The 22,165-nt window shown below is 34.3% G+C and overlaps 1 protein-coding gene and 1 long non-coding RNA gene across 3 annotated transcripts in view; both read left to right on the top strand.

Annotated features, from left to right (window-relative positions):
• NALF1 (NALCN channel auxiliary factor 1) overlaps positions 1-22,165 on the top strand; it is a 444,524-nt gene that overhangs the window by 314,383 nt on the left and 107,976 nt on the right. The gene's annotated exons all lie outside the window — the stretch shown is intronic.
• Positions 1-22,165, top strand: part of LOC146768742 (uncharacterized) — a 190,657-nt gene that overhangs the window by 124,640 nt on the left and 43,852 nt on the right. For both annotated transcript variants that reach the window (XR_014949405.1, XR_014949404.1), the window contains exon 2: positions 1,964-22,165. This exon is cut by the window's right edge and continues 43,852 nt beyond it. This is a non-coding gene — a long non-coding RNA (uncharacterized LOC146768742). The remainder of the gene's footprint in view (positions 1-1,963) is intronic.

The following is a 22,165-nucleotide window of genomic DNA, read 5'->3' as shown; positions in this document are numbered from 1 at the left end:
GGTTCTAATAGAAGACACACAAATGCTCCACCTCCACCTTGGGAGGTGGAGGGGAGCATGAGGGGGCAGAATTAATATCTGAAGGTCTGTTAGTTTCATTGTTCAGACCCCAGATGCAGTTTAAGGTTTTTCTGAGAGGCAGTTACTGGCTTCAAGAACAGCAGATTGATATCTTGCTTTAGAATTAACATGTGTCACTCTCTGGCTTAAAAGCTAAGGAAAACCAGGGTTTTCCAGGAAGAAGTAAGACAGGATGTAATGTACAAAGTACTGCCATTTTGCTCTGGTTTATAGATAGTTTGAAAGCAAATTACGTTCTGCCAGTAAAATCTAAGTGTATAAAGGTTTACATAGATGAGGATGGCTACTGCATTCGCTCCTGATTAGAAAAAGTTTAAAAAACTTTAAAGAAAAGTTTCTCCAATTATTTTCTTCTAAAAGAGCATATGTTATATCATTTATAATCACATGTAAAAAATAACAAAGAGAAGCCTATTAGTGTTTATTTCTAAGCTTGTAAAAAGAGGTTGCCAATCATTTCATAAATTAATCAATACTTTGTTGTGAGTTTAGACACTGGGAGTCAGAATGAATGGCACAGACCATGATCCACAAATGGATTTGGGTACCTCTGTTATGCTTTAAAGATCAAAGTACAAGAGTAGTTTTCACCACTCTTGAAATGGTCAGCTTTCTTTAGGGATCTAAAGTTCTACTGTTAAGTATTTGAACAGACAGAGCTTGATGCAGTTGGCTGATTAACACCCCTCTTCCATCACCTTTCTTTAATCAGGGTCCTTTAGGTTATCTGGTGAATGCTTTCCAAGCCTGTTTAGAGAAACACATGCTTTAATATGTTTTCTTAAGTTGCACTAAGGAAAATATAGGTTGGATATTGGGAAAAAGTTTTTTACAGAAGGGGTGATAAGGTACTGGAATGGTCTGCCTGGGAAGGTGATGGAGTCACCACCCCTCGATGTGTTTAAAAAAACCTGGATGTGGCACTTGGTGCCATTGTTTAATTGAGGTGTTAGGGCTGAGTTGGACTCAATGTTCTTGAAGGTCTCTTCTAACCTAGTGATTCTGTGATTCTTTTTTGGAAAATACAAACAAACAAAGAAAAAAACATATGAATTATAAGAAAATCATTGATTACCTTGCACTAAAAAAAAAAAAAAGAGTAATTAGTCCCAGTTCCTGTTCTGAATGATGTTCAAATAAATTGTCCTAAGACTGTGAAAGAGACCCAAATCCCTAAACCTTGAATGTGCCAAGACAGAATTCTGGGTGGAAATACCTGCATGTAGCTACCTAATGCAAATATCAGAGGAAGGCTGCTTTCAGCCAGGTTTTTCCCACAGAGGTGATGATTTCTCTTAGTGCTGAATTGCTGCATAGAAAGCAGTCAAGGAATCTTTTTTTTAGCTTATTTCACAGTCAGTTTGTCCAGTGCATGCCTGAGGACAAAGAATATAGTCCAAAGTTTAGACTCTTGAATTGAGGTAGACATTTTCTTCCAGATTATAATTAAATTCTCCCTGACAATAAAACATTAGTCGTACTCATTTCCAGTACTCATTGTTAAGTTTAATCCCAGTTTTTTGGCTTCTGTAAATCTTATTTTTAGCATTTGACCTTTCTAAAAGTATCATTAAGATTACATGGATTCCTGATCTTGAAAATGTAGATTTGATTAGTCTGGTAAAGTTGAGTCCAATGTTGACTGTTTGGATGGTAAATGGAAGACACCAGATTCAGAGATTCTCAAGATGACAAAGGGAGAAATTAAACACAACACCATTAATTCCAGAATTGACCTCTTAAATTCAGTGGGGCCATAGAAGAGACACGTAGTTATAGAAAAAAGTGATTAACTTTGAAGAAATGTCTTGTCTATACTAAAAAGAGATTTTTGTAGCCTCAGAAAACTGAGCCCTATGAAAGCTTATTATTTCATTTACAGGATGTGCTGAGGACTGTGTATGTTCCACTTGAGGCTTCCAGCAAAACATGCCATTCACCTACAATGCTCTGATAGCTACAAAAGCCAAAATCAAATCTTTTGTGCTCTTGTAGCATTTTCAATGTAAGTTTTCCCATTAAAGGAAAAAATGTAATAATAGAAATAATAGAAAAATTGATGTATCTTTTAATTTTCTGCAGTGCCTCCTTCCCACAAACCTTTATTCCTTATTGAACTAGAAATATAGTGGACTCACTTATGGAGGTTACTGAAATAACTCTTAATTTTAGACCTCAGTGATGAACACCATGAAAAAGTTGTTTTGAAAATGATCTCTGTATTTTTTATCTGAAAGCAGTGATACTTTTTTATTATTATTTATTTCCAGAGATTTTTTTTATTTCCAGTTATTTTTTATTTCCAATAATTTAATAAAACAGCTGGCTACTCCAAATGATATTGTTTTCAATTCAATATAGAATGAAGATTTTTTGTATATCTATATACATGGGAGAAATTTATGCTGATAATTATAGTCTATTAAGTCATTCCCACGTGGATGCTAGTGCAAATTACAAATTCACACACTGCACTTTTGAAAATGTTGTGAATTATCTGTATTTTCTCTTTCTAGCCCTATTTTATTCCCCAATGCCAACAGAAAAAAAACCAGAACTCTCCAATTTATATCAAGAATGAGAGAACTTCTAATTCATACAGTGCAGTAAGAAGTGTCATTCATCATTAATGTGATGAAGATAAATGCTGCTGGAACCTTATGAAGATGACTGTGGCTTGCAAGAAAAAGAAATATTCATTCGTCTCGAGCGAACATGCTAGTCTGTGAATTCAGGAAGAAATATGACATTGGGTACATTCCTTTAAAGATATCTTTAAGGTCATTTTCACTGTTACTGTTTGCATCCTTTAGGATGCATAAAATCATTTGAAGAAAAGTCTGTAGTTAGTGCCTTTTTTTAATTGTGCATTGAAAGTTTTCCCAGCAGAGCTTTAAAAGTCAGCAAATTGTAAACAGTTGACCACTACTTTGAAACAGGAAAATCATTTTAATTTGGTGCATGGAGGTATGTTTTGAAAATCATGCATAAATTAAAGAGACTGTCCCTATATACAGATGACTTGTAAATTTAGTCCCTTATACATGACATTAGCAGTTCACAGGTTTCTGGGCATTTGTGTTGGTCAAGTCAATGTAGAAGGGATGCAAGATGCATCAGCAGTTTCTCTCTGATATGGTCTGGTTTTTTGGTTACCACCAAGCACAAAAAAAAATGTTAAATTTAATTCACATTCGGTAATGGTCTGTCAACATGAGTTGGAATCCTCTACTTTGTATATGAGAGGTTCTGGATAGCATTGTTATTCTTGTGATACAGAGCAGTCAGACAAACAATGTTATTCTATGGACTATTGGCAGGAAACTGAGAATGCATTTGAATATAAAACTGTAGTGAAATAGAGTTTAGCTCTGCCATTCTTTGAAAATCATTATTTTGATATCCACATTTAATTTTTTTGGTACTGAAAAAAATGAATGCGTTCTTAAAGCAACTCTTTCACTTGTCTGTTAGTGTGGGCTGAGCTGGACTGGGTTGGTTAAATGCAATTGCTGTCACTGCCATTGAATTGCCATGCCAATGACTAAACAGTTAAATCATTCACAAAGGCATTTTTTGTGGTATTTGTCTTTTAAAATTAAAATCATGGGTTTGGGTCTGGAAAGTTAATTATTTTGTTTTTCTTATTTACTATGAATTATTATGAGCCTTTCTCTCAGAAATGACAGAATTGAAGCTGGTTTTATTCTTTTACTATAATTATTTTGAAGCAAAAATTGGCAAGTTGGATCATGAATGTTCCTAAACAATATTCACACTCAGTATACAGTATGTATGGTTGTTGAAAGAAAGGATATTATTTCCAACTTCGTAATGTAATGTATATTTAGTTAGCTAATTTCTTATTATTGGAAACTTGATGTCCCTCAAGAGACAGGAAATAGGCTTGGGTACATTTGTGTACACAAATCTATTATAGAATTCTAAAAGATTTTTGAGTCTCATTAAAAATAAACTTGTTAGAGGCCTAGTTCCACAGTATTTGAGAAATAGTTTACTTTTAAAAAACTCAGTATTGTTTCTTCACATATAGTACTTTAATAAAAAATAGCTATCCTGAAATTAATTTAATAAGTACTTGATTATGAGATGAAATAGCTTAGAAATATATGTTAACATACATTTAAGTCTTGAAAAGCATGCAACAAAATCAGAAATCTTTTAGAAAAAAATTTAAAACCTTATAAGAAAAACAGCCTCAGTGGCTGTTGTTGGCATTTGGCATCATTTTGGCAAAGTATAATTCAAGGTAATATGTATTGGAAGGATATGGCAGGATTCTTAATTTGATGAAGGACAATATTATCTTCCTCTGATACAACAGCAACATTACAAATAAGTTGCAGGAGTAAAAAACTATTTCATGCTCTCTTTATCATCTCTTATTTTTTTCCTCTAAGTTCTTTATATTTCATATTTCTGATGTTTTTCTGAAAACTACTAAATATTGCCAGCCCACAACACTGATAAGAGATACTACTAAATAAAACGTCTTGAAGTGCAGCTACTCACAGAAATAAAATTAGGTTACAGGTGAAAAAGTGAATTGTGAAGGCATGGGTAAAGTATGATGTGTTTTAGATGTTTTTCTTGTGTCTCTTTTTCCTGTTACATTGCTAATCTCAGCACTAAATATTATTGAAGCAATTAACCTATTAATCAGACTCATAGTTCTGGTTGGGCAACAAAACTTTACTTCTGAAGACATGAAACTGTTTCATAAAAAATCACTTCAAATTTGTGACAATAAATCCTTTTATTTCACATTGGGCATTCTGTGTGTAAAATATTCACCCTTAATAAATCCACAAGACATACTGCTGAAAAATAATTTGAAGTTTTAATTGTGAGCTTTAGGGAGCATTTCTCAGCTGTGATTGCCCATACTTACAAAGCACAAAACAAAGTGAACAATACCACCCCTATGTGCCTGAAGCTGTAGACTATGTGAGGCATTGCTGTATCTCCATATGCATCTTCACTTTCAGAAAAATGATGGTGCAATTCTTAGTGCTGTCAATTGTCAAGACTACGACATAGGAGAGATACATTAAAAACCTGTTATTCAGAATGCAGAAATGGTATTTATACTATAATAAAAAAAAATGAAAGAGAAGCCCTAATATTCATGTGTTTCATTTGATTCTGAAATAGACTTTTCTGTTCACTACTAGGAAAATATAATCATATATAAAAGAGATGTGCTGGTTCAAAGGGCACTAAAAGGCCACTCAAATTGCTCTCCTAAAAAGATCCTGTATTTTTTCTTAAAATATTCAAAGCCTTCTTATAATTGTGAAACCATAGATTTTTATTTGTTATATAAATTTCTTTTAAAAATTCATCAATAGTATGTTTGACCACATTCAGGCTCAGAAAATACAATTAAGTTGCTTTTCAAATACTTGATTTTTCCCTGGAATATATTCAAAATTGTTTATTTCTAGTAAAATAGAAGAAAGGTTTCCCCATCTCTATGTAGTATAAAAATAATTAACTAAGAAAAAAAAAGCCATTTGTCTTTTGAACAATTCCCAAATCCATTTATTTCCTCCTGTGCTGTTTGTACCAGAACTGGTATGTGCCAGATACCGTGAAAGAAACAAATTAGAATGTACAGATGTGCTGGACCTCTTCATTTCTCAAGCCTTCCTGATAACGAGTGATAATTTATGCAGCACTGGTCTGCAAAAGGCTCTGAATCCTCTCTGCTCTGTTCAAAGTGCTCCGTACCAGGACTGGCTTAACCCACAGCTGGCAGTGCTGGCTATTGGAGAACAGTAGCCAGGACACTCTTGTCACTCTTAGGTTGTCATGCAGACTCCAAACCCACCAGGATCTCACTGCAAATCCAGTCTAAATTTTGGCAAAGAATGAATATTCAGCAAAGACTCTTTGTGTGAGAATACAGAAGAGCACTTGGTGGGGATTTCAAAAACAAAGCAAAATACGTTGGTTTCTGAATTTGTGACAAATATATGTCTGCTTAGTACCTGCTCCTGAGTATTTACAATAAGGCAGGTAGAAATGTGGTGATATCCTTACACATCCTATAATTTTTAAAATCTTGACTGCATAAATATATTGATGTGTGTGTTCATAAACTGCCATTTACAGAATATTGTTATGATGCTGGGACAATTTATACAGATTATACAATTTACACCCACGGTTTGCAGGCATGGTATGACAACTCTTGCTATACTGACTATGTTACCTGCTGGCCCATCATTCCTATCATTCATTAAAAATGAAGTAATGTGCATTTACATTACAAAATACTGCCTACACTGGTGACCTGATACTCCTTCACACTCCTTATTTCAGACTGTATGAAAACAGAAGAAACGGGCCACTTCACTCCTCCTGGAATCAAATATTTTTACTGGATGTATTTTGTTATCTTCATGGATATAAAGGTTAATACTTAAATTACAACATCAATTGGTGCTATAACTGTTGTGAGGAGGATTGCAAGACTGACAGAAGTTAACTTAAATGTCCATTTTTACTAATTTGGGAAATAAGATTAAGAGGATTGAAAAGCTGCAGAAGACAAAGTCTTGAATAGTCTCAAGGCCAGATTCTATCAGCAATTTCCTGTGTAGAAAGGAAGCAGAGGCCTCCATAATGGAGAGGTATATGGTGAACAATCTTCTGCAGTACTTAGAAGCACAAATCTGTGGGGCAGGATGGAATCCAGGATGGATTCTGAGGGAGCTGCTGGAAATGCTCACCACCCTTTTCATCATTTATCATCAGTCCTGGTTAACTGGGGCAAATTAGGCTTTTGTTGTGGGTTTGTGGTTTTCTTTGTGAATTTTTTTTTTTTTTTGGTTGGTTGGTTGGGTTTTTTGGGGTTTTTTTTGTTTTGTTTTCTTGTTTTGTTTTGTTTTGTTTTTCACTGACAGTAAGATAATATATGGTTTCTCTTTTTAGAAGTAATTTGTATTCTCCATTTCCTACTGTTCTTTAACATTTCTACCAGGGATGCTTCCATGCACAATCCCTGAGGTCAACTTTATAAATTTTAGGGATATGATATAATCTTTTCCAGGAATTTAGTTTTAACAAATCAATAGATATGTTCACAAATATCGAACTGAATTCAAATGATAGAGCTGCTGAAAATTGTGTGACTCACGGGAACATAAGCCAAGTTTGAACTCTCTTGGCAATTACAACAGGCATAAATTGATTTCTAATTAATTATTCTTAATAATCAGGCAAACAGAGAGGTCCTACTAGCCCAGTCATGAACTTATATTGATTTCTGCACCGTAAACATTCATATACTGTGTGGCCACTGAGTGTTTTTTGTCCCATGCATTAAATTTTCATTTTAGGATCAAACAAAAATACACAAAATTAAAATTAATGTTCAAAAGATTTGTCTAGATCTTCCAATGTGAATTCTGTGCCAGGATTTTCTTCATATGAGTTACCTTGAGCAACTTCTGCAGAACAGCACTACTCTTAATTGGAAAATAATATTAGAGTGTTATTAAACTGTATGAATTTATGCTTTCATTTTTGACCTGAAAAAAATATCTGTGAAGGCCATGATAGGTTCATCTCATTACTTCAGACTCTATTTATGTATTTCTTAATAGCTCGACATTGATGCTACTCTTCAAACTTCTCACAACCCCTACAAGACCTTTAGGAAATTACATATACTTATGAGAAAGACTGCAAATCTTCATGTAAGATCCAGCTGTGCTGCCTCATTACAGATTTCCTGAAGAGATCTACATGAATAGTGAAGGTTTAAGGTTTTGTTTGTCGGGTTTAAGAAAAAAAGAAATCAACAAATCAAGCTAGATCTATATTTAAACCTTCAATAAAATTTTCAGAAAATTTTATTTGCTCAAAGAAACTGCATCCCCATTTTCTTCTCAATTTAGTGATGTGAAGCCATTCCTCAGGGACTTAAGTCTGAGAAGCCAAAATTGTGAATTGGTAGAGATGTTTTGAGGTACTCTGAGATAAAGCATTGATGTGAATAATAGTTTATGCCCATGTTTAGCTTTCTTGATGATGCTGGTTGCCTGGTAACCAGTAAAAAGCATATGTCAGAGAGGAGTTCAAATGAAACAGATGACATCAATCTCAGCAGGGTGAGCAAAAGGAACACCACTGATTAGCTCATCCAGACTGGTATATATAGGAATCCTATAATGTTTTCATGTTACTAAATATCTAAGCTGATTTTAAACCTCAGTTTATCACAACACTTGTGGTATTTGTTAACTAGGGATGGTATTTCTGTTTTTTACATATCATTTTAAATGTTTATTTTCAGAATCTGTATAGTGTCCTTGTTCAGCAGCATGTATTGAAAGAATATTGTTTTCTTTGTTCTGCCACTGGCTAGGCAGCAGCTTCTTCTAATTTATCACAAAGTCACACTCTATTTTCCATGTAAAGTCACTGGACCATCAAAGAAGGTCACAGGAACTGCATGGGGAAGTCACAGGGCCAAAGACACATTTTAAAATATGGGTTTTTTCTGTATTCCTCTGATTGAGCCTTTTATTCCACACCAAAAACTACACAATAATTCCAGTAATGTTTTTAACCTTGTTTTTCCAGTTATTTAGAAAACTGTATTTATCTGCATCTAAAAAATACATGAAACAGTCTAATTACAGATGGATATTTATTTTTCCTGTAAGCTCTTAGGATTCATATTTTCTGTGTTTTTCAAGGACAGGTATAAAATTTCCATTTGGATTTTTTTTGCACGCTAGTAATAATTTTAGGCTAGTATCTTACTTGTTTAAAAATTCAAAGTTGTTTATCTTTTAGAGTCTTTTTTAAAGTTATACTTCCTTACACAGAAAATCACATAGCATTATTAAAAAGTGGGTTATAGTAATGACTTTGTTCTAATGATGTTAAAAATTATGAATCACTTTTGAATTACTCTGTCTTATAATATCTACTTACAGTTATATATTTTGCCTAAACTTTTCCTCTCATTGCCCTCTGTTGTGAATGGAGAGGTCAGTGCACCTTCCTTAGATTGTGTCAAATTGGCACCTAAGGGTTATAATTGTTTGCATTAGCAATGAATGAAAACATAGTTATAACTGGCTAAAAACCTATTCTTTAAACATCAGATATCAGAAGGAACAAAACCACCAAATAAGATTTTTTTTCCCTTTTATGGGTAAGTAACTAGTATATGATGGGAATAATAACCACTTTGCATTTCAGTTGCCAATGCTTATTACTAAATCCAGAGTTGCTAATCCAGAAAACAAGAATTAGTAAATATTTCTAAAAATATTTGGTTTAGGTAATTTGCTCATCATCAGGGTATTACTGTCATGAAAAATCCAGCCATATTGAAAAATCCAGCCGTATTGTTCCAACAGTCTCATACATGAAATCAGCTGCACACATTTTTTATTCCTGAAATAATTGCCCCCATACAAAATACTTTTTTCCGAGGCCTGCATTAAGGGTGTCACAATACTGATAGGTTTCTAAAGGGAGACTACTAACCTTTAGTTTCTGCATATGACTTTATCTTTTTGAGTTCTCATCCTCTTCACTGTGAAAACCTCCACAAACTCTGAAAGCATGAGAGTAGGATCTCAGACCTCATATCAGGTAGATTAATTACTGGATGATTATAGAGAAGCTACAATGAGCAATTCTAAGGAAAGACCCAGAACATCTCACATCCTGGAGATGAAATAGGCCTGAAGCATCTGGTATGGAGGCTCTACCTCTTAGCTTGCTGAAGGAATGTTTATTTCAGACTGATTAATGGGTAAATTTAATTAACTTAACACTGTGTAATCTAAGATTGTTTTAAAGATTACTTCAACAAATTTGGAAATATTTCAAGGCAAGATGAGACATAGTAAAAATACAAAAGGCATAATTTTATTACTGTTCATTCAGAAGAGTTCACCAAGTCACACTCCATCATTTACCACCAATTCTGGCAAACCAGGCAAGTTCCAGAGGACTGGAGATTAGCCAGTGTGATGTGCATCTACAAGAAGAGTAAAAATGAGGGTCCAGGTAACTACAAACCTGTCAGCCTGACTTCAGGCCATTATGGAGCAGGTAATCTTGAGTGTCCAGCACATGTAGGAGAACCAGGGGATCAGGCCCAGCTAGCATGGACTTAGGAAAGGCCCAGGGAATGGTGTCTCATGGCAGGTGGTCACTAGTGGTATTCTGCAGCACTCAGTACCGTGGCCAGTACGGATAATAAGGATAAGGGGATTGAGTTCACCCTCAGTTAGTGTCTGACAACACCGAGCTGTATGGAAGTGTTGATCTGCTGGAGGGCAGGAAGGTTCTACAGAGGGATATGGACAGACTGGAGAGATAGGCTGTAACAAAATTTATTAGGTTCAACAAGGTCAAGTACCAGGTTCTACCACTGGGTCACAACAACCCCATGCAATGCTGCACACTGGGGGAAGAGGGTCTGGAAAAAGACCTGTCAAAAAAAAAAACTGAGGGTGCTGAATGATGGCTGCAGAACATGAGACATTGTGTGCCCAGGTGACCAAGAAGACCAATGGCATCAAAAATAGTGTGGCCAGCAGGAATATGGAAGTGATCATTTCCCTGTGCTTAACACTAGTGAAAAGTTGGAGTGAGTCCAGGGAAGGGCAACAAAGCTGGTGAGGTGTGTAGAGGGTGAGTCATGTAAGAGTGGCTGAAGGAATTCGGGTTTAGTCTGAAGAAAAAGAGGCTCAAGAGGGTCCTTATTGCTCTCTACAACTACCAAAAGGGGCGTAACAAAATGGGGCATTGGCCTCTTCTCCCAGGTAAGAAGCATCAGAGCAGGAGGTCTCAAGTTGCCAAGGGGAAGTTTAGGCTGGACATCAGGAAGAAATTTTTTCACTCAAAGGGTGGTTAAGCATTGGAACAGGTTGCCCAGGGACTGGTACAGTCACCATTCCTGGAAGTATCAAGAAACAACTGGACATAGGACTTAATGCTATGATTTAGTTAACACGGTGATGTTCTGTCAAAGGTTGGAGTTAGTGCTCTTAGAGGTCTTTTCCAACCTTAATTCTATGATTCTATTATTCTGTTCTATGATTGTAATGAAGCTGGTCTCTCACAGAAGCACCAAGGTCTTAGATGTCTGCAGTGAACTCAATGATCCATAATGTCATTCTGAAAAAATCAATGAAAAATTTCACTAGAATAAAAACAAAAATCTCACTTCAGTTATAGCTTACAAAGAATATTCTAGCCTGACAAAAAAGAAAGAGTTGAATATAGTTAGAAGCACAGAGGCAGGGGCCTATGGTAGGCTGGGGAGAACATAATATTTTAAGGGCACTTTAAACAGGATATGGAAGCACAGAAAGGACAGGAGAACCTGGGTGACTGAGCCTAATCCTCAGAAAGTGCAGTCAACTATCAAACAGAGGTGTTCCTGAAAAAAGTCAATGAGGTGCTTTTTCCACACATAGAATAAGCCATAAAATGCATCTTTTCACACTTAGATACTGAACCTCAATTAAAACACTTAGAAAAAAAATATTACTAGTTTAGCATATTTTCTTTTAAATTATAACACAACATTGAGGGTGTTTTAAATGGTACCATTTATTAGTGCATTTTAGACATGTTCTTTATTGAATTTACACTTCTCAGTGTAGAAACTAAAATTAAAAAGATTAATTTGATTTTTACTTCAAACCACTGTGCAGTGTTTTTCAAGTCTGTACTTTCAAATGCACAACATGGTAAAATTCTGACTGCAAGCATGCAAGGGGGCAAATTGCTTTTATTTCAGTTTGTTTTGTTTTGTTTTGCTTTTTTCCCAGTTTGGTTCATTTCACACTGCATAAACAATGAAGGTAAACAACATTAACAAAAGCAGTTTATTTGCTTTAAATATGCATTAGGTGCTCATATTCTGAATAATCCCATAGAGATGTGGCCATTCCTTGCAAAACATCAGGATTCAGAATCACTGTTCTAAATTTTAATAACTTGATAAAACTGAAGTCTTAATCCTATTGCATCCAATTCAGTGGTGAAAATTCCACTAGTTTCAGTTAAGTTGGAAACAAACCAGTGCATTTTTCCTCTAAATTTGCCAATAATAATTTATTATTATAGTAATAAATCTCTCTCATATTCTTAATACCACAGGAGACACTGTCGCTAAGAAAAAATAGCTTTTTTTTTTCCTGAGAAATGTTGATAAAAATCATTATTTTAACTTTGAGGAGAATATGTGGTGGAAACAGCCTAAGAACTTATAGTTTTATTTATTTTCAGAATTTCTCTTTATAGATATCTTTTTAAAATACCTCACTATTTTCCTTATTTTCTGAATTAATTTAGACATTGTTGACAATGCCATCTTCCACTAAACTCTCTTTGGAAGCTCTTTGAAAGTGTGAAGGAATTCTTCCTTTCTTTCCATATCCAGACACTTTCTTTTCGGAAGCTACTTGATAGTTGAGAGAACTAAATGTATCACATATATTCACTTTTGTACTTAAAACAAAGGGCACCTTGAACAGAAAAGCACAAATGAAAAATTCTAATTCAAAATTCAGATGACAGATGTAGCTGTTCCAGAGTTTAGTATTAAATACTGACATTAAAACATGGCATCCTATTTCTTCAAGTTAGATTCCTTCACTGAGAGCACAGTAATTTACTTAGGTTCTGGTATTTTCTTGTGTTATTCTCTTTAAAGACTGATAAGTTTACATATATTATCACTGAAATAAAACATTTGCTATGCTGTTCAAGTTTTCTGAAACACTCCTAATATTTATCACTCCTAATCTTTTCACTCACAGAACAAACAAGCAGGGGCCAGCAGCCTGCCTCAGAAACTGCTCCAACTATCCCAACAGTCACCATTGGAACTGCAAAACTATTATTTGGACTTTTGCAGTATAAGAACTTTTCAGCGCGCCTTATAGGAAGTTGTGAAATTAGAAAAGGAAGAAATGCAAAAGTTTTCTTTGATCACCTAACACATCTTTCTGATAAAATGTTTGCTGTCTACCATTGCTCTCTTTAAATTCATGTAAACTAGAACAGCTGGCAATTTACTTTGCCATTTTCATGTTGTAAAAAAATTCTGGGGCTAGGATAGACGATAAATAGTTCTGATGCTGAATTTGAAGCTTCAGGAAGCCTGGGTTTTATTTTCTTCCTCATATGTTTTTTCCCACAAAATCAATTTATTTCCATAGTATTTCAATGGTGTTTGGAAGATTTCTATCAGTGAATTGTCCTTATGAGCAATCAAGAACTTGGTAAGACTGGTAGCTTATTAGAGCTTGCTATTTGTTGTCGCATATCAAAGTCTGGGATTATAAATCTGATTTTTTTCCACAAGGCTATTTAGTCAAAATATACATATGATAAAAAATGGCATTACTTTCTATACAAGTAGCCTAAAGAGAGAATATTTAACCTCTTCTTTAAATTTCCTGCACTCTGATTCGTTGTAAATTAGCAATACTTTGATATCATGGATCACTCAGTATTTGAGAGCAATTTATCATTTTCCAACCAAAGATCTAGTATTTTCCAATTAAAGTAATACTAAACTTTGTGGAAAACAACTATAATAGGTTTGCACACCTACCCTCTGTCTAATGACACCATTAATTTGTCTGTAATTCCAAAATGCTTTCTTATTAAGACCATCTAAATTCCCTGTTTATTAGCTACCAAAAGAATCTCTCCAATATCAAGCATTCACATTTTCTGCTTTTTGATCTTGCCAAAATCCAAACAGATGTCCGTTCCTTTTCCCTACATCACATCCTTAGTTCACATTTCTTCATTACTCTTCCCTGGGTTTGGGGAATCTTGGGGCTTCTGGATGGAGAAAATTAGCGATTCTGTTCTGGTTCCTGGACTGTGCCATGATTTCATATCTGTGATACAATAATAAATTTAACAGTCTCAGAATTTAAAAATTGCTATTGTCCTTTCAGTGGTCCCTCTTCCTCTGTGCTAGGAATAACTGCATATGTTAGGAATTGCCCATGCTGTCCATTTTGAAAGAAATTTCTGTGTGTCCCAGTTAATACACTAATCTTGCTATGTCTTGTTCATACCTGGTGGAAAGAGAATTTTTTTTTTTTTTTTAAAGTGATTCTGAGAAGAATCCTTTATCTTCATTCACTGCATTAAGCCCTGGGTATAAAAGTCTTTTTCTAGGAGATCTGTTGTATCAAAAAAAATGCTTTCTAACTCGCACACCTTCACCTTCTCCTTCTGGAGTGCATATGCTTGATCAGGCTTTGGTTCCTCCTATGCTTTTGTGACATGATGGGTTTCTGGCAGTTTTTTTAAACCAAGGTAGAACTTAATGACTATATTCTGTCTGACTTTTTAAAATTATTACAAAAATTGATTATTGAATTTATTAAGTGTTCAGGTCCTGTAAATATTCTAATGAATTAACTTATCTACAGAATCAGTCATGTACCAGAAATCTCAATAGTAAAGTAATCTTTCAAAACACAGATATTTCCAGTTTGTGAATTTTCTGATGTTTATGTCAAGCAAGAATTAGCCACTACAATGTATATTTGAATCTCCTACTTCAATTCCCTTAAGAAACTACTATGTAAAACATTTTAATAAATATTTGACAGAAATTTAAAACATTTTCAAATAATTCAGCTGAAATTAGACTTTAATTAATATGATATAAGCATATATTATTTAATTTTATAAATAGTCATCTTCTGTTTACTATGCTTATTTATACCTGTATAGGTATATAAAGCTTCCCTTTTTTCTGTAACTTGTATAACTATTTTTGTCTTTAATCTATTCTGGACACAGTCATGTGAGAATCCTCTAAATGCAATACAAAATCACATTACAAAGCAAACAGTTGAAAAGATTGAACCACAATAATGAATAAAGGCAGAAAAATAATGAAAAACCTCTTTTTAAGAGCAGAATTTTGCAATTATATAATCAGAATAGCACATAGGCAAGCATGTGAGTAAAATTCATGCATTTGCACATATATTTTGCGTAATTTCATTCACAAATGCATAAAAACATTGATTGCACTGGCTAGTAGTTTCTCATCTGCATATATATTTTCTTGGTTTAAAGGTTGATTTCTCAGTGTTAAGTCATAGTCACTACCACCTTGATGTTTGTAACATTTTGCTCTTTAGCTTGAACTGCAGTAAGTTTTACCACACCACCATATTTTAGGATTTCATTTTTAGTGGAACTCCATGGACCTTTGTGCTACTGTTCATCCTGGAACATGTATGTCAATGAAGAAATCAGCATCAGAAAGGTAGGCAAAGATACACATTCAGATGATATAGACAATTACTTGGTGAAGTATTAAAGATAATTTACGTGTAAGCTGGAGATTTCGGCACTGCTGAGTAATAAGAAGCATCAGTATTCAGCTTTGCTTGAGGGAGTTGTACACATACTCAAAATATTTATTTTATTCCCTCATCCTGCCAGCCATTAGGTATCCTGACAACTGTAATGTGTGTAGAAGTTTAAATAGCAAAAGGAAACCTGTATTTAATACTTATTTCTTTCATTCTTACAAGACTATCACGTTTGTATACTACTTATTAACCCATAACATTTTTGAGGTGGTTTTCCCATGATAAAAGAGAGTTGTGGATATCTACAGCCACCAATAGGTATTCTGATGTTTGTATTGTATTTGTGAAGTGGATGCCAGTGGGAGATGGTAGCTTATTGCAGAATAAATTGTCAAAAAATAATTTCTCAGATCTTTTTCAGTATCTAGATATTAGGACTTGACAGGAGAGTTCTGAGGCTGGGAACAATTTCTTTTAAGTTAATAGAAAAAAATCCATTTCTTAGAGATTTCCATGAGTTTTGTATCCAGTCTATTTTTTTACTGTTAAGACCATGAATAAAATGCAAGGTGTATTTGCAAGGTTTCTATTACATCAGAACTTCATACTCTTCTTGTTACAACATACAGAAGTTAAAATAATTTCAGAACTGCTCATAGAAATTGAACATGTGGTAAGGCTTGCTTGGAAATATGCAAAGTGCAAGCGCATCCATCCTAACAGATATTGGTATTGTCATCTCACTCTGAGAAACATCTTGTAATGTTATTTCAGGCAGAGTTAAGTTTATTACATTACAAAAAGTTCCACTAGATAGGTACAGTAAGTGTAAGAATTATGCCTTTACTACATTAGACATTGTTCTGATTGACTGTTCTGTTCTGTTCTCAACATAAATTAGTAGCAGCTTTAATAAGTCAGAGAATTAAATATCCAATTTTCATTCTGAAGAAATTTTCAAATTGAGCCTATTTGAAGACATACAAGGTACAGCTGCAATCCATAAAGATATCACAAATAGGTTGAAAATTAGAAAGCACAGGTTAGACTTATTTTATTATATTTTACCAGGTGACAACTGATTTATGGATAATAAAGTTCTTATATATACCCAGGTATACAGATATAAACATTATCATATATACATAAATGTTTAAACATTTTAACATTTCTAAAACTATAACCTCCTTAAAAGATCAAATTAGTTTTCCCTGCTGTTATCAAAAATATGTGCATTTTGTAGTACCACTTTGGTACAAAATGCACCATTAGGATATATTACATCAATACCTAAGTATTAGCTTTTATGTGACCAGATAGTTATGGCATGTAATCTCTCTGATCTCATTATACTCTGTGCCTCTGGGCTTTGACAGCATGTTATAGTCAAAGTGTTCTGAGTTTTAAGATACTTTGAAGTGTTTCAAAGTTTCATGGAAAGGATGATTACAAATTTCCTACATGCAAACATGGAATACAATAATACACCTGACCTTTTCCCTTTCATTTGAAAAATAGAAGTTTAATATTTTTTGCAATGATGAAAGTCAGAGGCTAGAAAAATATGTTTCAATTACTCATAATCTAAGCATATCTGGGTATATTAGACAAACTTTTAATGTCTTTAACGGATAGATTTCTTATTTGATTTGCAAAATATAAACTGAGAGAGAAACTGTGATATCAAAATTATATCTAAAAATGATAGTTTGTATGCAAGTGGAACAACAAAAAGGAGGTAAGCTTATGCTTTTTTCACACTTTCTTCACCTTCGTGTTTAATGCTGTCCCTACAAGAGGATCATAAATATTATATTGCAGTTTGCCTATTCAACCCAGTTTCTTCATTCTCAAATTGTTTAAATCTCATTTCTTGATGATGTTCCCTCATTACCTACACCACTGGCTGTGTTTCTGAAGCTACTTACAAAGAGAAGAATTAAAAATAAATGATACAGACTGTTCTTTTTTTCTTGAACTCACTCTTTCCTTATTAATCTGCAGATAAAACTTCCTGCTATGCAATTGAGTAAAATATATCTGAGGAGCAACTAAGTAGAGGTCATTTATATCAGGAGAGTTCATTGTATTAGGTTGTCCTGTGGAAGTCAATACACTTCAGCCACAATACTAACAGTGGCAACTTCTGATCAAGTACAAAGAGATCTCTTTCTCCTTGGAAGACCTCAGGAGCAAAGGGAAAGCAAATCAATTATATGTTACCAGAGCATCTTTCTGTTGTTTAACCACATTGCAGAATATTTTTATTTCAAGAGTTTCATACAGATCCAGGAACATTTTTGGAGCTATTTCTATACTTTAGGAAAAAAAAATATTTACATATTTTTCAAAAGCACTGAAATGTTTGGACTAGTCACAATTCTTTAACTTCTTTATCTGGTTATTCTCTATAAATATTCATTACAAATATAGTGGATATGATTTGTTTTTCTCACACAAAAAAACTGTCATTGATGGAAGTATTGTAGAAGTAGAGTTAATATGTTCTACTTTCAGGAACACTATAAATAATCCATTTTGAAAAAGCTTATGAGTGGCACTTGAGAATAATTTAGAGACCCAGATAGCAGATATAAATTTGATACCTGCCTATAGTAGCATGAAGGGTCATTTCCAGAAACTGCTGAAAGTCAGCTTAAATTGAGACTTCTTTCATGTTGCAATAATTTAGTTGGAAAAATAGATTTTTTTTTTACTAGGGAGAAAGATCTAACTGTGATAGTCTCATTATATATAATTTTTGGTCTAATTATACAGTCCTGTTTATGACAACCATTTTGTTTTATCATAAGAGCAGTGTTTCTTCAGAATTTTCTCTAGGAAAAAAAACTTCAAATAGAAAGAAATCTAGGGTTTACCTGACAAAAGAACAAAATAACTGTGAAACTGTGCAGCAGCACATGCAGATGTTGTTTTAGGAGATGATTTCTGGATCAAATGCTGCAGTGAGCCAATGCTGCACTGGAGAGTTTACAAGCAAACAGGTTTGTCACCAGAGGTAACCACAGAGAAATCACCTCTTAATGGAAATGCTACTGCACTGCTGCAGATGCTCATTTATAAAGGCACAAAAACCGATAGTTAAGTCAAATTTATTGTTCTAAGTCAAAGACTCTATTCTTAAAAACACACACTTAGATTCTAGCTGCCTAGGATTCTACTGCTAAAATCACTGTGTGTTTAAGGATCATCAGTCCTTGTATGGGAATAGCCATCCTGAAATCACTGAGCAGCTCAATTCCTCTTTTAAGAACTTTAAGATCCTCCAACCACATTTGCATCCTCATCTCTTTTACTTCTAGAGGGATATGGCATAGTAAACTCTGACATGACTGAGTGCTGTACAAGGTACTCAAGGAATGGTCATATGCATTTCACTTATGCTTTTAGATAGAGAACTACTATTGAGATTTGTCCAATATCTCTAATGATTACACTAATCCAACATTTGGGAGAGTTGTGTTCTTTGTTTTCCTACCTGTGACTTGATTCTCATACACTTTTCTTAGAGCTGCTCTATACTCTTTTGTCTTTAGCTGAGCTGGGGTATATCCATGTTTTCTGAATGCTCACCACTCTTTCTGCCACCTTGAGTAATAAATGCTACTAACAGCAACAAGAGTAACACAGATTCAGATGAAAGGGAAATGCTTTTGTAATTTGGTAGTGTAGTTGGTGCACAGTAGGAAGAAGAGGAGTCTAGGTCATGGGATTTCAGTGCAAGCCTTGTTTGCATGTTTCATGGGGCCTAAACAAACCTTAGAGGACAGGTTTGAAACTGCGCAGATGCAAAATAAATTTTTTATCAAAAAGAACACTTGCAAATTACTCTGCATTTCCCTGTACTTCACTGTGCTTCCTTCATTAAACTGTGGTAGTTGGGCAACAGAAGTTGAGTTAATTGCATTTGTGTGTGCGTGGTTGGTTGGTTGGTTGGTTGGTGGTTGATTTATTTTTTAATGTTGTTGAATGTTTTCAATTTCTTTGTATCTTGAAAAGAAGCTGAATAAGTGCATGGATAGGCATATTTAGAAAGAACTATGCCTCTTCAGCATGTAGCACATGTAGCCTCTTGCCTGCAGCACAGCAAATAGGTCTCATAGCAATTTTATCTCCTGATTGTGTGGCAGTTAGAATACAAAGGTTGATATTGAGAAATGTTAAACACATCTCAGCTTCTTTTCCCTCTTAATTTTATGCTTATCAGTTTTATGTAAAACCTGAAATGAGACTTACAACAATTGTCTAATTCATTCATGTTACCTGAACATTAATTTTTGTTGGGCTTCTTTAGAACACTTTTCTTAATTTATTCCCTCCTCTGTTCTTTCTTACTGGCATCTGTTTTTTTAACCCAGGCATTTGAATAAATCACCACTGAAAGTAATAGTTTACAGTTTTGAAGTGCTCTGGTATGGGCCATCTTGTTTTGTTCCTGTTGGGGCTCTGTTATTTTTTTATAAACTCTAGTGTTTATGCAGTAAGAAGAAGATGGTAGCTCAATTAGCAAAGATTGGCTTTGAAAGAGAGCCAAGGATTAATGCATTCCTCTCTCAAGAATAATTTGTACTAGAATATTCTTGTAGAAGATCATAGATATGTTTCAGGCAGAAGAAAGAACTGAGGCTAGGGTTTCCATATCCCATAACTTCTGGGTCTCAGTAAAATGAAATACTATTATACTTTTTTTGGTTGTTTTTTTTTTTCATTAAAAACATCTAAATATTTCTTTCCAGACTAAATATAATGACATCTTTGATACAGACGGAGCCTTTTCAAATTTTTGGGTCTCAAGAAAACAAAAAAAAGCAAAAAACTTTTTAGTGTTCCACCTGAAAAAGTTTTCCTATATTAGATTTTTCTTCTTTTACCTGCCAACATAAAAATCAGCTTGAACAACCCTAGATCAGACTATGGATGTGCTTGTGTTCTAATGATTTTCAGCATCCAGAAATCATTTGCCTTTGACATGCATCAAATCATCTGTTCTTCAAAAAAAAAAAAAAACTCCTAGAAACTTTTCTAATACTAATGTATTTACATTGCATAAAAGCTACTATATGAATGCAAACCACAAAACAACCATCAAGTAATCAATTAAATAATATAAACCTTCTGATACTATTTAAAGCTTAAAACAAGGTTGGGAGACAAAAAGAAAAAAAAAATAATAAATCCAAATACTTCCAAAGCACACAAGATTTTAGATTTGCTTTCTTCTACATCAACTGCAATAAGTAGGACCTCAGGACATAACAGTAGTGAATGTTCTCAGGAAAAGAAGATGAAAATAGTGGGAAAGCATTTAGATGTTTGCAATCAAAATTTTGTGTGGTTCCTACCATGGAAAAATCTCAGTCCTGCAGTCAACTTATGCTTATGCTGTAGGGAGGAGGATATTTAGTGAATACAATCTTTATTTGTCTCTCTACCATTTGTATAGAGGTTAAGCTTGAAAGAAAAAATCAGGCCATGTGTTTTGGCCTCTTCTCTTTTACCTGAATTTAGTGGTAAATATCTTAAGGTGGTTGTGAGCTACCAAGAAATGACTCTGCAGCTTAACTAAGGTTGCATTCTTGTTTTAACTGGAATTTCACATTCAAGACCTTTCAGTAATGGGGTGGGGGGCACAAAGGGATGAAGGCAAGAAATATAATAGTTGATAGTTTAAATTATTTAAATGATTAAAATAAATATGACTAAGAAAGTTCTACAGTTTTTCAGCACTCTTCTGATCTGCTAAGGACATGTCACAATTTGCATCATGTCATCAAATTTAAACGCATCCCCTGCCAGGCTGGGAACAGAAGGAAGGCAGGCTGTTGCAACAGAACACCAGTTTCTTATTACTCCCTTTATGGATTCCTGCAAAGATGGTATTCTGAGAGAGGTAGCATAAATGCAGATGTTTTGGACTACCATATATCTTTGGTTAGTGTTGTTGAAGAGGTAATATAGTAAACCAGATCCATGTATTCTCTAATTTCTACATGCTTTTTGTACTCTTTTCTGATTGTTATTGTCCAGCTGTCTTACTCCTCCTCCTATTAGTGCCTCTGATGAACACTTTGTTTCCATATTCATCTTCCAAGGCACAATTTTGTGTTGGTGCTGAAAAGCTGAATTTGGAAGAAATGCCCACAGAAAAGTTCTAAGCAAGTGAGGACAAAGTCCCTGTAGCTCCAATGAAGGACACTTTCCAAATTCAGAATTTTGTCAATGTAGGCCAAATATCTCACTAGTATAAATAATTACTTCAAATTATCATTCATGCTTTACCACTATTCTTTAACATACACTGGGTATGCTTAAAGAAGTACAGCCAACAAAAGAAAAAACCTCAGACACCGATGCTGTGTTCTTAGATATGTGCCATTTCACCATCAAGATTTAAATTTCAAAAGGAAACAACTTTGCATATTTTACTGTTTTGAATTTCCAAGAATGGCCAAGTTGGCAGATATGCAAACCAGTTTAATTCTGCCTGGCACCACAGTGCTTTTCCTGGTCCTCAAAGACTATTCTTTGAAAGAACTGAACCACAAAAGGAAAGATTACTCACTACTGGACAACACATGTCTTTTCTGGAAACAAATGTGGACTTGCTTGCCAGCTGTTAATCAAAGTATACAGACAAACAAATTATTAAAATGCCAGAGGGACTTAAATTTCAGTATTAGCCTTCTGATCTTAGC

Source organism: Lonchura striata, chromosome 1, assembly GCF_050655825.1.
Source record: "Lonchura striata isolate lonStrDom1 chromosome 1, ASM5065582v1, whole genome shotgun sequence".
In the NCBI taxonomy this organism is placed as follows: Eukaryota; Metazoa; Chordata; class Aves; order Passeriformes; family Estrildidae; genus Lonchura; species Lonchura striata.
The sequence above is the reverse complement of the archived record's forward strand: the minus strand, read 5'-3'. Positions and strand labels throughout refer to the sequence as shown.